This window comes from Lactuca saligna, chromosome 6 (assembly GCF_052625555.1).
Source record: "Lactuca saligna cultivar CGN05327 chromosome 6, ASM5262555v1, whole genome shotgun sequence".
Taxonomy (NCBI): Eukaryota; Viridiplantae; Streptophyta; class Magnoliopsida; order Asterales; family Asteraceae; genus Lactuca; species Lactuca saligna.
Genome location: NC_136422.1, coordinates 140,888,124 through 140,903,053, shown reverse-complemented (window position 1 = coordinate 140,903,053; position 14,930 = coordinate 140,888,124).

The window sequence follows — 14,930 nt, the reverse complement described above, 5'->3', positions numbered from 1 at the left end:
TTTATACAAGATTAGGAATATCACTAACCTCCCACTAGTTCCTAGTAAACACATACATGTTCTTTTTCATTTTGATATAAAAGCATACCTTGTATCTTTATATTAAAATGGCTATTCCAACCTTGAGATGTTTGCTTTATATCCACAAGTGGATCTTAAACTTACACATTTGGTTAGGATAACATATATTAAGAAAACCTCTAGGCTAAGCTATATAGATATCTTCTAGTAGATGTCTATTAAGAAAAGCGGTCTTTCTTGAAATCTATTTGTTATATCTCATATTAAGAATATGAAGTTATGGTAAATAATATCCTTGTTGATCTAATCATAGCTACTTGTGAAAAGGTTTGTATATATCCATGTATATATTCTTTCTAGAAGAATCTCTTACTCCTTTTAGCCTTGCTATAGAGAGAAAGATTAATCAAGCCCGTACTTGATTATTAAACATGGATTATATCTTAATTTTCATGACTCTAAGTCATTTGTCAGATTCAAGATCTGATATAACAGTTTGGTAGTTGATGGTTTAACTAGAAACCATCAAGATCATTAATGAGAGATTCCACATATCTCAAGTCATAAATGATTTCTACCATTATTGTGAACAATTTGTGTTTATGAATATCTATTATTCATGTTCAAAAATTCCTTGTTGAAACTAGTGTTAACAATTGTTACATCCGACAATGGTTCTTGAGCTGCTTCAAGTTCCACGTGGCTCCCACTTGCTTTGTCATTAGAAGCTTGCTTTCTACTAACTCAACATTCAGAGGAATAAATGAACTTATTCTTGGTGGGTTTGTATATAATATCCTAAATCCCCTTTTAGAATATTCTAGAATTATATAATTACTTGGTGTTTGTATTTTAGATACAATTAATAGTGATTGAAGTATAATCCCAAAATGTTAAAAAAAAAATGACATTTATATCGAGTAGAAAGTAAATCAAATAAGATTTAATTTATCCTTTATTATCATTAAGACCTTAGATGATTTTTACCGGTTTTTAAACCTTCAATACAATTATAACCACTATAGTTGTTAATAAAGTTGATTTGCTATCTTGTGCTTAATCTCATACACTTATTAGAAAGGAAGTCATGCACCAAAGTGTATAGTTCCTTAATTATTGTTTTCTCTAATTTAGTGAAAATATTGTTAGGAATCTTTTATATATAAATAAGATTCACATATGTCAAATAAACTACATTATTTGCCTTCAAAGATCCCTTTCTTGAAGTTGGAATATTTGGAATTCATTTATACAATAAAGATAACAATGTCATGGATAAGTTTGATTTAAAACAAGTTTAGGTCAAAAGTGCTTGCATATAGAACTTAATTTTATTTGTAAAATCTTGATATTTATTTTTTTAATTGTATCAAGAGATCTAGTCTCAGAAATAGAAGTCGATCATTTAGAATATGAGTATTATCGTTATGAAAAACGATCTAGTAAATAATCAAACATTTAAATAAATAACTGAGACATAAATATTTAGACATGCTAAATTTAAAACATACATTGTTCCAAAACAAACATTGTTTTATATTACAAGCAATTTATGTACTAAGCATAAATAATAAACTAAACTTCGAGAGTGTAGTTCCAACTTGCTTGTGCTCAGCTAGTTACTCTTCTGTAAATATTTACAATCAAGTTACAAGTATTAGATTAGCATTCAAGTATCAAGTACTTTAGAATTACTTGAAAAGTATGAGTTCTATCCAGTAGATACTTGAAGTACTAGTCTCATCCAGACTTTATTTCTAGATAAGAGGAGCAGTTCCTCTACCAGTGTCTAGTTTCCTCACAAAAGAAATAAGATCCATCTATGTGGGCCTTATTTGATTTATTTTGCTTAAAGGTGTTCATCCCACAAAACATGGGCTTTTTAGATCAAACAAGGTGACTATTTTAGGCTTGCACTATTCCAACAAAATATAACTATATTTATTGGTATATTGCTTATCCTGTTATATCATCAGATATATGCTTAAATTATCCAAGACTTCCTAGAAGTCACGAATGACTATTCATAGCTTGAGTTTAGAAGCATCTTGAGCATCACGGTGATGCCTTTACTAGGTAACATATTTAGGTCTACTACTTAAAGTAATTTGTTTAGGATTAGGACCTTTAAGTGCATACAATTTCACATCTCTCACGAGATTGTCTCTTAAGGCATGAACTCATTCATTGAAGTTGTATCTATTGAATGTTATTGTTTAATTAAGTAATTTAAAGAGAAATGACAATTGATGGTTATGAGAGTGGATTATATATCTACTAAATTTTAACATTATTCATTTAGTATTTTCAATATTTAACATTTAATAATTAATTCCCCTTTTAGTTAAAAAAAAAAATTATCAAAGTCTAGGATCCAAATTGCAAAACAAATAAATAGTTAGGTATCTTTTAGCCCGTTCATCTGAATTCAACCCGGTAGATATAGATTATCAATTATATACTAATATATAATTTGTAGATTTATGAGATCGCTAATAACAAATTTAATTAGACATGTTTGATCCTATCTATGTCTCGAAAATATGTTGCTTAGGTATCCTTTATCACAAGAGATTTCCGATCAAACCACCCAATTTAAAAATTGTGTAATCGACCTATAACTTGGTTATAGAAATCGCGAAAACACCTCGGCCATCAAAAGATAACACTAAGCGCTTAGGTATCCTTTATCCCACCAGTGCATACAAGAGACATGTGAGTGTTCTTTAAAAGGATTGCATAGATTTGAGGTTTGTAAGGGGTCGTTGATGTTTTTTTATTATTTATAATTCTAGTTTAAAAAACATGTTATATCATGGTTATTGCATGCATTTAATAAACCATGGTATACTTCAAAAAAATTATTGTGACATCCCCAAAATCACGGCCAGAAAAGACCGATTTTCATTTATGCTTTTAAAATAATTTCAGAGTAAATCATTTTGATTTGAAAGAGTTGTGGAATTTGTTCCCAAAAAATAAAGTATGATAAAATAAGATTTACCAAAGCATTTCTTAAAGAAATGTATTTTTCATTATATAATCAAAACTCGGGATGTCATGTTCCGATACAGATCATAAAGCATAAACGATAACATTACAAGTCATTCAACAAATATATACATATACAAACTTGTAAACAAAACAACTTGATGATTCATCCATCTTATGCCCTTGCGCCACTTCCTGTAATACAAATAAACTGAGTGGGTTAGGCTTGGGAGCCTGGTGAGCATATAAGGTTTTCAACCCACAATAAATAATTATATTTAATTCCACCAACCAACAATAACCCAATTACTTATTCCCGTTATTCTCACTTTACATCCCTAAGACAACTAACATAAGGGACCTAGTCTAAGAATATTTCTTCAGGGCGACAACACACGCTTCGGGGGTTCCTCAGCAATATAAGTCAAATAAGGCAACCATGAGGGGGATGGAGTACATCGAATGAACACCCAAGTTCATTAACACCTACAGGTGGCGAACCTGCTAGCGTTCCACATGACCATCTAGAAACGTTTGTGGCTGTCATCTAAACTCCGCTAGATGACTAAATTAAAATCATCGAGGCCTCTCATCTTTTTATCACAAGATAACTATCTACCCATGTTCTACCCAATATTTTAGTAGATAAAACATACATTTTTATACATAGTTTAAAACCTGTATAGTATGTTCATTCAAAACACATTCCAGATAAAAGATGAGACACATACACATAACACGTATTTCATAGAGAATAAATCATATCCATCAGATAAAAGAAAGTGAATATACATTCACACATATAACCACAAAATATACACATAACACGTATGTCGTATAAAATACGTCATAATTATGCGTTAGAAGAAAATAACCACACACTCACTTGATCAGAAGATGATCAGACAACACTACGGCTTGTAGAAGTAGTATTCTTCGGTAGATCTGGAAGATCTTCACAAAAAAAACCGGACTCCTCGTGGGTAGAGCTTCAACTCGGAAACTCTTTTCTTCTCAGGATCTTCGGGCTTCGGGACTCGCTTCGGGTCTCGGGATGATACCGGGGCTTCGGGATATTTCTTGCACGTAAATCAAGGTAAAACGGGAGAGAGAGGAGAGAAAATAGCAACCCTAAACGGTTGGCCCTTCAAATCTATTTATAGGGCAAAATTTGCCCTTGCCACGTCGTGGCACCTTTTTCCATGTCGTGGTCTTGATCGTCACTGCATGCATCATCACAATTTACGTCTGGGGGACTCCCAGAGGTGTCAGAAGACCTGCCACATCGTGGCACTACTTGCCACGTCGTGGTCTCTGACACAGCTTTGGGGTTCGCGCCCCGAACTTCATACGAACTCCGTTTTCGACGATCTTTATATCGATGCGAAGTTGAGATTATGCTCTACAACTCTCGTTTAGACTCCGTTGGCTAATTTTGAATTTATTTTTAATATATTATAAATATATTACTTATATATTATTTTTACTAGGTCGGGACAGGAAAACTCCTTTCGAAATTCATAACTCCTTCATTTGAACTTCATTTTCATCTGTCTTTTTATTGTTGGACTACTATTGACGAGATATTCGACTCTCGTTTAGATTGTTTCGGTTAAGAATCACTCGATCTCATATTTGAGTATTCGGGCTGCATACCGCTAAGTCGGAACTTCGGAAAATCATAACTTCCTCATACGAAGTCAAATTTGGGCGTTCTTTTTATGCACGATCTCGGTTTAACGAACCCTACGACTTTCATTTAGATCACTAAGGCTAGATATCACTCTATCTGAAATTCATATTTTACGTCATTCGGCGTCGTGCCTGTTATGTCGCGAAACTTCGATAGGTCATAACTTCTTTGTTATAACTCGGATTTCGGCATTCCTTATATCTCCGGAATCCTTGTTTCGACCACTAAAACTTTATGAAAAGATATCGGGCTTATCTCACACTTTAATTTTGATGCTTATTTTATTCTTAATTCAATTAAGCCACACAACTAAGCATAAAACACATAATACTCAAATATTTCATCATTAATATTTCAAAAGAATTACAAAGGTTAACCTAGACTATTACATAAACAATAATGCCTAGCCTGGAAATACGGGCTTTACAATTATTTCATGTTAAAATCACATTTTTAACAATGTTCTATATACAAAACCCCGTTTTATATAAGAAACCTGGTTACTAGTTTTAACGACAAAACTTGCTTTATTGTAAAACTATATTTAGCATCTTATGTTAAAAATGTAAATTACTTAAAACCAAACTCATTGTGATGTTTATTTATGTTCAAATATTATTTTGCATTTGAAAAGCTAATTTATCAACCGTAACATAATAATAATAACATAAACATAAACAACACAAGCGTGCATAACAATTATAACATATGTGCATAAGAATTTTGTGATGGCTCACAAAATTATCAAGTCCATTCCCAAATGGACATAAGGGACCTTTATCTTGTAATGTCTTCATGTGCTCCCACTTGCTTTAACACCTTGTAGCAAGCTTATAAAAATAATTTTATAAAGTTTGAGAAACTTTAGTAAAATCAAGTTTATAAACTTTTGATCTTCAAAATGGCCACTATCTTCATTCTTGTTACATTTTTTATAAAATAAACTATTTCTAAAACTAATATATTACTTACAAAAATTAACAAATGAAAACTATCTATTTCATTATTACATACCATATGAATAAATAAATAATTACAACCATTTTAAATAAATCAACACATGCAACAACACAAAGGTCCATGACAACTTTATGCACATTATACATATTTATATACTTAAAATTATATAAAACAAATCTTTGTTTTTCTAAGACAACTTTTATGACCAAAAAGATGCATGTAAAATTTTGGTAAAAAAATAACAATTATAAATATTTTAAAGTTGTCATAGAAAATATGTATGGATTTTTTTGCAAAAAGAAAACCATTCATGTTTTCCAAAAACAAAGATTTCATCAACTAAAGAAACAATCTAACTAATCTTGCAAAAATGGCTTTGATACCAATTGTTGGGTTTTTATTCAAAAGTCTGGTTTCACAACTGGTAAAACTGACAACGGAAGCTTCAAAACTGTTGAATAAAACTAAAACTATTTTACCTACCAATGATGATTTTGCAAGAGTTAGAAAGATTAAAACAACCATAGAAAGGAAAGTATAACAACCTTTGAATACTTTGATCCTCATGGGAGGTTGAAAGTTGATGAAGCGTGACATGAAACTCTAAAACAAGAGTTCTCTAGAAGTATCCACCAAGCAAGAGTGGAACCATCAAAACATGCTAGTATTCACTTGTACTTTGTTGTTCATAAACATTTGATATATATATATATATATATATATATATATATATATATATATATATATATATATACCAAATATATGTTCAAAGGTGAAGCAACAAAGGGACTTTGTCTAGCATCAAAATGCAAGAGAATGGAGGAGGGAGAAGCCTTCAAATTCTGAAATTTGGCAACCCTCTAGAGAGCATGGTGCTCTCGGATTTCATTGACAAGAATAAGAAGAATGAAGCTAGCAAGAACTTGTTTTAAAAGACTTCTATACCCTTCCTTATATTATAGCCAAAAAATTTAAAGGGAGACCATAGGCAAAAGCATGGACAACTTTGTTCCAAGCAGGACATGAATTGATTAAACAATTTAAAAGAAGACCATGCGTGGTCTCCTCTTGCTTTTTCGAAAAAGCATGCCATAATGAAGACAAAAGTCGTCTCTTGTCTAGTTTATATATAGATACGTGTTATCTTTATAAAAATAATTCATTTTTATAAAGAATTCCCAACATATATATATATATATATATATATATATATATATATATATATAGTCATATATAAATATCTTATTTTATATAACACTATCTTTTATATAATTGTAACTAGCTTATTTTATATAAAACTACCTTCTATAGAAATTGAACTAATTCATTAAGATATAAATATAAATTATAAATAATCATACTTTATGATATATTTCATAAGTTGTTATTTCTCTAATAAATATTATTTTCACAAATAATAAACTCCCAATCAGTAAAAATATTATTTCCATGAAATAATAATTTTCCAATTAAATACAAGTGTTGATATATTTATTAATAATCAAATTATACTGATAAATAATCAATTGACGGTAACTTGCTATATGGCGTGACCTATAAGATCATATATTATTAGCAATATCATTCTATAATGACTTTTGGGCATACTAGATCTTTCAGAAATATATTTCATTTATCTTAAAAATGTCGGGATATCGCTGTCAATATTATACATAAGCATAAAAGGAAATAATATAGGCGTTGTAATCATCTGTTATTCTACTAGCCTATAATCAATAAATCTATCATCAATCATCACACATGTGCTTTCGTGCCACTACTTGTAATACAAGGAAGTGAGTGAGTCAGATTCAGGAGCCTGGTGGTGAGTATGTACTGTTTTCAACCCACAATAATTATACTATTTTAATTAAAACATTCAACCTAATTACCCATTCCCATAATCCTCACTTTCTGTCCCTAAAGCATCTAATTCAGGGGACCTATCATAAGGATCATCTTCGGCATAAATAACAATGCTCAGGGGATTTCTTAGAATTATATGCCAATAAGGCAACAAGGGGGGGGGGGTGGAGTACACCTAGCGAACACTTAGTTTAAAAACACATACATGTTGCGAGCCTACTAGCATTCTAGTGAACTGTCTAGAGTAGTTCGTGGTCGTCATCTATACTCCGCTAGACGATTATATCATCTTTAAATTCAAGGCCTCTCATCATATATTTCATATTTCATCTCTCATCATCTATATGCTCTTTCATCTACCCATCTCTACCCAATATATCTATAGGTATAAAATACATATACAGTTTAAATCAAGTAAAACATGTATAAATCATTCATCTAGCATAAATACAAATAATCAACAAATATAACATGTAATTATCTTAAATAGTTTATATCTACGTGTAAGATGAAAGTAACTATGCACTCACTTGTTAAAATGGATGATTGGAAAATTGGACAACGTTTCGATTCAACACTTAACTTTTCCTTTACTATGATATAGGCTCAATTATCTTTAAGTCTTAGGTTATTACCTCTTATAACTAATTAATAGTCTAGATTTCTCAACAATCCCAATGTCTAGTAATTTATAGCTGATAAGAGATAACCATGTAGGATTATATGGAGATAGGGTCTGTTTGGTATACATAGTATACTGTTTGAAAATCCCACTTTAAACACCTCACTAAATCCAACCTAGATGTCATCTCCTTATGTAGATAAATCAGTAATATAACATTGGAACTTTTGACAAATCTTATTTATAAATTAATAACAATTACCTATTAATTTTTATATATAAATTACACTAAAATAGAATAAAGTGTAATTCAACTTATAGGGATTCCCTATACAAAAGTCCGAAAATTGTACTGACAGAGTTCCTACTCGATGGCTACTACTTGCCAACATTGGTGCCTTCGACGCACGGGTATGGTGAGAAGACTCACCTCAACCCACTAATAATCAAATAACTGCTCGGACCACTGAACTGGATAACCTTGCACCAACTAACAATAAATACAATCTAAATCAATAATTAACCCGATAACCCAAAATCCAAGGCCCACTCCATAAACCAACTTCCTAAAGGGTAAAAAATACCATTTTACCCTTTTCTTACTTGTTGCATAAACAAGGCCCAACTCAAAGTACATAAAAAGTCCAAAACCAAAATGACAATTCAATGCCCAAATCAAAAGCATCCAAAACCCAGTATGACCCAATAGCCCAATTGGGCCCCAAAACCATCATGGACGTACTTCCAAGAAAACCCTAAGTCCATCCATGGCTCAAAGTTCAAAGTCCAATGGCCGAACAAGGTCCAAGTCTAAAAAAGCATAAAATGGCAAACTAGACAGTATGCCTCGCGTACCAGAATGGTATGCCCAATGTACTCAACCTCAAAGCACTGAGTACAAGTCCCTGATGCATAAAATCAACATTACGATGAGCGTACACTTGCGTATGCCTAACGTACTCCTCCAGGGTACAAAAATCCAAAATAAGCTCTGAATGTATAAGACAATGACTTCCAAACTTGAATATGACCCTAATGAGATGGCTTAACACGTAAAGTTGGCAACTTTACTCCTTTGCATGCACCAGAACCTGAATACAATCCAAAATAATCACCCAAACTCATGCATGAGCCATAATAACTCATCAAGATGACATTTTTTTAACAAGGGACCTCCTAAAGGCCAAGATCCAACATTCTATGCTCTTAGAGTAGCTCATACTCACAAGGATAACTCTAAGGACCAAAAGAACCCAAATTACTCCTTAAAAAGATCTAATATCTAGAGTCATCAAGATAGAAACTTTATACCTCCAAAATGCAGATCAAGATGCAACAAGCCTGGATCCAAAAGCTTCACGCAATCACACACTTCTCCAAGAAGTTCCTTATTCCTCTATGAACACCAAAAAGCATAAAATACCACCAAAAGCTCAAAAAGAACTCAAATAGGGGCTATGTTTTTGTTTCTAGGGTTTGGAGAGATGAATTCTGAAGATAATAGGGTTTGGTGGTGAGTTAAGGAGCTTAAATGTGGTCCCATGCCCTAAATTAGGGTTTAGGTCGGACTGGAGTACGCCAAAAGTACTCCCTAGAGCACCCATGATTAAATTGCTTAGTACGCCCAACGTACACTATTGTATGCCCCGCGTACTGGCCTTCTCACTAGTACGCCATGCATACACATGTACGCCCTGTGTACTCGATTAAACCCTAAAATCATAAAACTTCCGAAGGTCATAACTTTTTTGTTATAAGTCCGTTTATGATAATCCTTATATCTACATAAAGGTAATGAGAAGTTATACACTTCTATAAACTCATACTTGGATTAAAACTCCCCGAACGAGAATCCAAATTTCCATAAAAACCCTAACTGACACTTTACCGAGATACCTTAGGCTCCAAAACACAAACCAAACTCCTGGATCATCTAAATTACCTTATCCACACCTAAATGGGTCTAAATCTCTTTTCCTCAAAGGTAGTAAACCTGATGATACCCAGTATTCGGGTTACCACCTCGCATTAGGAAACAATTCGGAACATGGCATTACAACTGATGAATTTCAGCCTAGTCAAGGATCAAACAATGGCAACGGAAACAACAAACAATTATGATCAAATAGACTCGAAACAATGGATCTAACTCAATTAATCTATGTAACTCATTAGGAAATAATAGTTAAAGTCATACATTTGATTTCTTGGTAGGCTTCTTCTTTTGAAGAGCTAGTTGAATGGACTAAAGAACCCAATGGAGAGTCCCTCTTCCGACATCGCACCCAAGAAATAGAATACAAGTAGATCTAAGAAATTATCAAATTCTAACAAGAATCTGATTCATGAAACACTGAATTGCATTTCACCACGTCATTCAATCTAATGACCACGTCGTAGGAACTGGGCTTCTACAACTCAAGGGTTAATTAATAAAACTATTAATTATGTAACATCCTGAATTCGAAACCAATTTAAACTTTTCAAAACATGTCAAGTACATCAAAACATTACAACTTTGTTTTCAAAATATTGATTATCAAAGTTTTTCCCAGAAACATAAACACAATAGGAGGAGCTGTACGATCGCGCCTTGACCTTGCCTCGATCCCCTGATGTACCTGAAACAATAAACTGAAACTGTTACCCGAAAGCTTAGTGAGTTACCCCCAAAATACTGATACACATACAGTCCACATAGTAATATCAACATTAACATATCATATCATTCAAAACAGAACAAAACAGCATCCACTGGGTCCACAACTTTACAAGCTGGACTACCCCCCTAGGCCCTCAGTACAAGTCTGGAATGCCTACCGGGCCCTCAGCTCGTATCTAGAATGCCATCGAGCCCTCAGTATGTGTCTGAAATGCCTACCGGGCCTCATCTCGTATCTGAAATGCTCCCGAGTCTTCAGTATGAGTCTGAGATACCTACCAGGCCCTCAGCTCATATCTGGAATACTCTAGGGTTTGTTGGCTACCGCACGGAGTAGTACAACCTCAACCCATCCCACATAACATATCAACATGTAATAGATAAATACACATACAGGAAATCAGACAATATCACAGGCAGTCCTACAGACTTACCAAACTAGCATATAACCTGGCATACATCACTAGCATGCAATACTAACTCATGATCAACATCAAACACTGTTAGGATAATAAATCCAATGGGACGGCCTTGGTGCCTTAGACCCCTTAGTATAGTGAGGATAACTCACCTCGTAGATTTCAGCTCGGTAAATAAATCACAGCTCTCCGATCACTTGTCAAAGACTCCACCACCCATTACCATATTACAAACATGATCATAAGTCTTCATCCTCACAGAGTTCATAACCCAACTAGCTAACCCTGGTCAAAGTCAAAGTCCTTAGTCAAGGTCAACACTCCATGTTGACCTTAGCTCGTCGAGTACCCCCAACTACTCGCCGAGTTCCTTGAAATCCTTACCCACTCGCTGAGTCACCGGAGTGACTCGTCGAGTTCCCACGAATCTCGATTAAGGCCTTATGGCCACCCATCGAGATTCCTTCTAGTAACACATCGATACACACGCATTCCTAACTTGGGGAAAAATCATTTGACTCACCGAGTTGTTCATGCAACTTGTCGAGTCTATGGCAATCTTCATCGGACTTGCCGACTTGTTCATCCAACTCGTTGAGCCCATGGCTATCTTTATTTGACTCACCGAGTTCCTTCAGTCCTTAAGCCATACAGACCCATTTTAAGCCATGCTTCCGAATTACAGATCCAAGCTCCTAGGGCATGTCTTTCACGTAAAGTTGCAAACTTTACGTGCATGCACGACTAAAAAGGTTCTTAATGCCAAAACTAAGCTCTTAATGGGTTTCATGCAAAAGGGGGCCTCATTAATGACCAAGATATGAACTTTATGAATCTAGAACTCGGTAAAGGTCTAGATATGATGTTACAACTTCAGATCTAGCTCATGTCTTGCAATATCACCTTACTCAAACCATAAAACCCTAGATTTCCACCATATGAGATCTAGAAGTGAAAAGAGATAAATATGTCGACTTGAGACCTTCAATGGGTGCTAACTAAGGCAGATTTCGGATTTCCCACTCCTTCCTAGCTCCTATCCCCTTGTTCTCCAAGTTCTTCCTCCTACAAGCCCTCCTTCCAAGCTTACAAAGCACAAGAAAGACACAATACACGGGTTAGGGTTTTCTATGAACTCTTACTGACTGCAAGGAGGCCAAATGAGGCTTATGCCTCCTTAAATAGAAGGCAGAACCCATGGCTTAGGGTTTCTTCTTCTAGCTTCTACTCGTCGAGTCCCTTTATGGACTCGGCGAGTAGGTCACTATATATGCGATCCCCCTCGCTGCTACTCGACGGGTAGCGCACCCTTAACTCGTCGAGTAGGACTTAAACCAAAGAGATTCTTACTTAAATCCATACCTAAGAATCGGGAGGTTACAATTCTCTCTCACAACTAGACTTCATCCTCAAAGTCTTCTGGAATAAATAATGTTGGGTAGTGCTCGCGCATCTCTGCCTCCGGCTCCCATGTCCACTCGGATCCCTTCTGATGTTCCCACTGCACCTTCACTAAAGGTATCTCCCTGTTATGCAAAATCTTTTTCTTCCTCTCCAAGATGGCCACTACCTCTCCACATAGTTCAGGCGCTCATCGACTTGAATTTCATCCATTGATACAACCGCCTCCTGGTCCATGATGCACTTCCGTAACTGCGAGACATGGAATGTGCTGTGAATCCAGCTAGGCTCTTCCAGAAGCTCAAGCCTATAAGCCACCTTGCCAACCCTGGCAATGATTCTGAATGGCCCAATATATCGAGGGTCCAATTTTTCCCTCTTCTTGAAGCAGATCACACCCTTCCAGGGCGAGACCTTCAGGAGTACCATATCACCCACCTAAAATTCCAACTCAGATCGGCGCCTGTCGGCATAACTCTTCTGCCGACTCTGAGCGGTCTGCAGTCGCTGCCTGATCTGCTAAATCTTCTTGGTAGTCTGGAAGACCACCTCCGTCCAACCCATCACCCTGTGACCAACCTCACCCTAACAAACTGGGGTGCGACATCTCCGACCGTACAACAGCTCAAATGGTGGGGCGCCAAGACTAGAATGATAGTTGTTGTTGTAGGCAAACTCTGCGAGCGGTAGGTGAGAATCCCAACTCCCACCGAAGTCAATGACACACGCCCTTAACATATCCTCGAGGGTCTGAATAGTCTGCTCAATCTGGCCGTCTGTCTGCTGGTGGAATGTTGTGCTGAAGTGCAATCGTGTGCCCAGCTCCTCATGAAATTTTTGCCAGTAGCAGGAGGTAAAACTGACATCCCAATCAGAGATAATGGAAACGGGAATCCCATGGCGAGACACGATCTCGCGAACGTATATTTCGGTCAAATTTTCAGCCGAAGAACTCTCTCGTATGGCCAAGAAATGGGCACTCTTAGTCAATCGATCCACGATGACCCAAATGGCATCAAACCCCTTCGTCGTCCTTGGTAGCTTTGTGATAAAGTCCATCGTGATCTGTTCCCATTTCCACATGGGAATCTCTAGGGCTGCAGCTTGCCATGCTGCCTCTGATGCTCGGCCTTGACCGTCCTACAGGTCAAGCACCTCTCGATGTACCAAGAAATCTCGCGCTTCATACACAGCCACCAATAGCTCAAAGTCAAATCCCGGTACATCTTGGTGGCCCCGGGTGAATAGATAAGTGAGACTTGAGCCTCCTCCATAACCATCTGCCTAACCCCACCAGACACTGGAACCCAAACCTGATCGCATCGGGTCAGTAACCCCCCGACTATCCCGCATGAACCTAGTATTCTCACCCTTGATCCTCTCCAACTTCCAATTCTCCGGTCATATGCCCTCTACCTGGACATCTCTGATCAAACTCACAAGTGGAGAATCCACCGCTATCCTCATACATACCGCGGGGGTAGAAGATCCAGCTGACTTGCGGCTCAAAGCATCCGCAACCACATTCGCTTTACCAGGGTGGTAAAGGATCTCACAATCATAGTCCTTGACTACATCCAGCCACCTGTGCTGCCTCATATTCAGGTTTGACTGATCCATGATATGTCTCAAGCTCTTGTGATCCGTGTAAATGGTACAACGGACCCCATAAAGGTAACGTCACCATATCTTGAGGGGGAATACCACCACCCCCAACTCCAAGTCATGCGTAGGGTATCTCACCTCATGCGGCTTCAGTTGCCGCGATGCGTCGTAGGCTATAACTCGTCCTCTCTACATGAGGACTGCTCCTAGACATGTGATGGATGCATCACAGAACACCACAAAACCCTCCAATCCCTCCGAGAGTGTCAAGAATGGTGCCTCACACAAATGCTGACGGAGGGTCTCAAATGCCCTTTGTTGCTCGAGGCCTCATTGGAAATCCACCTCTTTCCTCGTCAGACGAGTGAGGGGTACTGCAATCTTGGAGAAATCCCGTATAAATCTCTGGTAGTATCCTGCCAACCCCAGAAAACTCCTAATATCCGAGAGAGATTTTGGGACCTCCCACTGCATAACTACCTCGATTTTGGCTGGATCGACCAAAATTCCTTCCTGGTTGACGAGATGTCCGAGGAACTGAACCTCTCGCAACCAAAACTCACACTTCAAGAACTTGGCGTACAGCCATTCTCATCTCAGGACTCCCAATAACTCTCACAGATGCTCCTCATGCTGCTCTTGGGTCTTGGAATACACCAAGATATCATCTATAAACACTATGACCGAGCG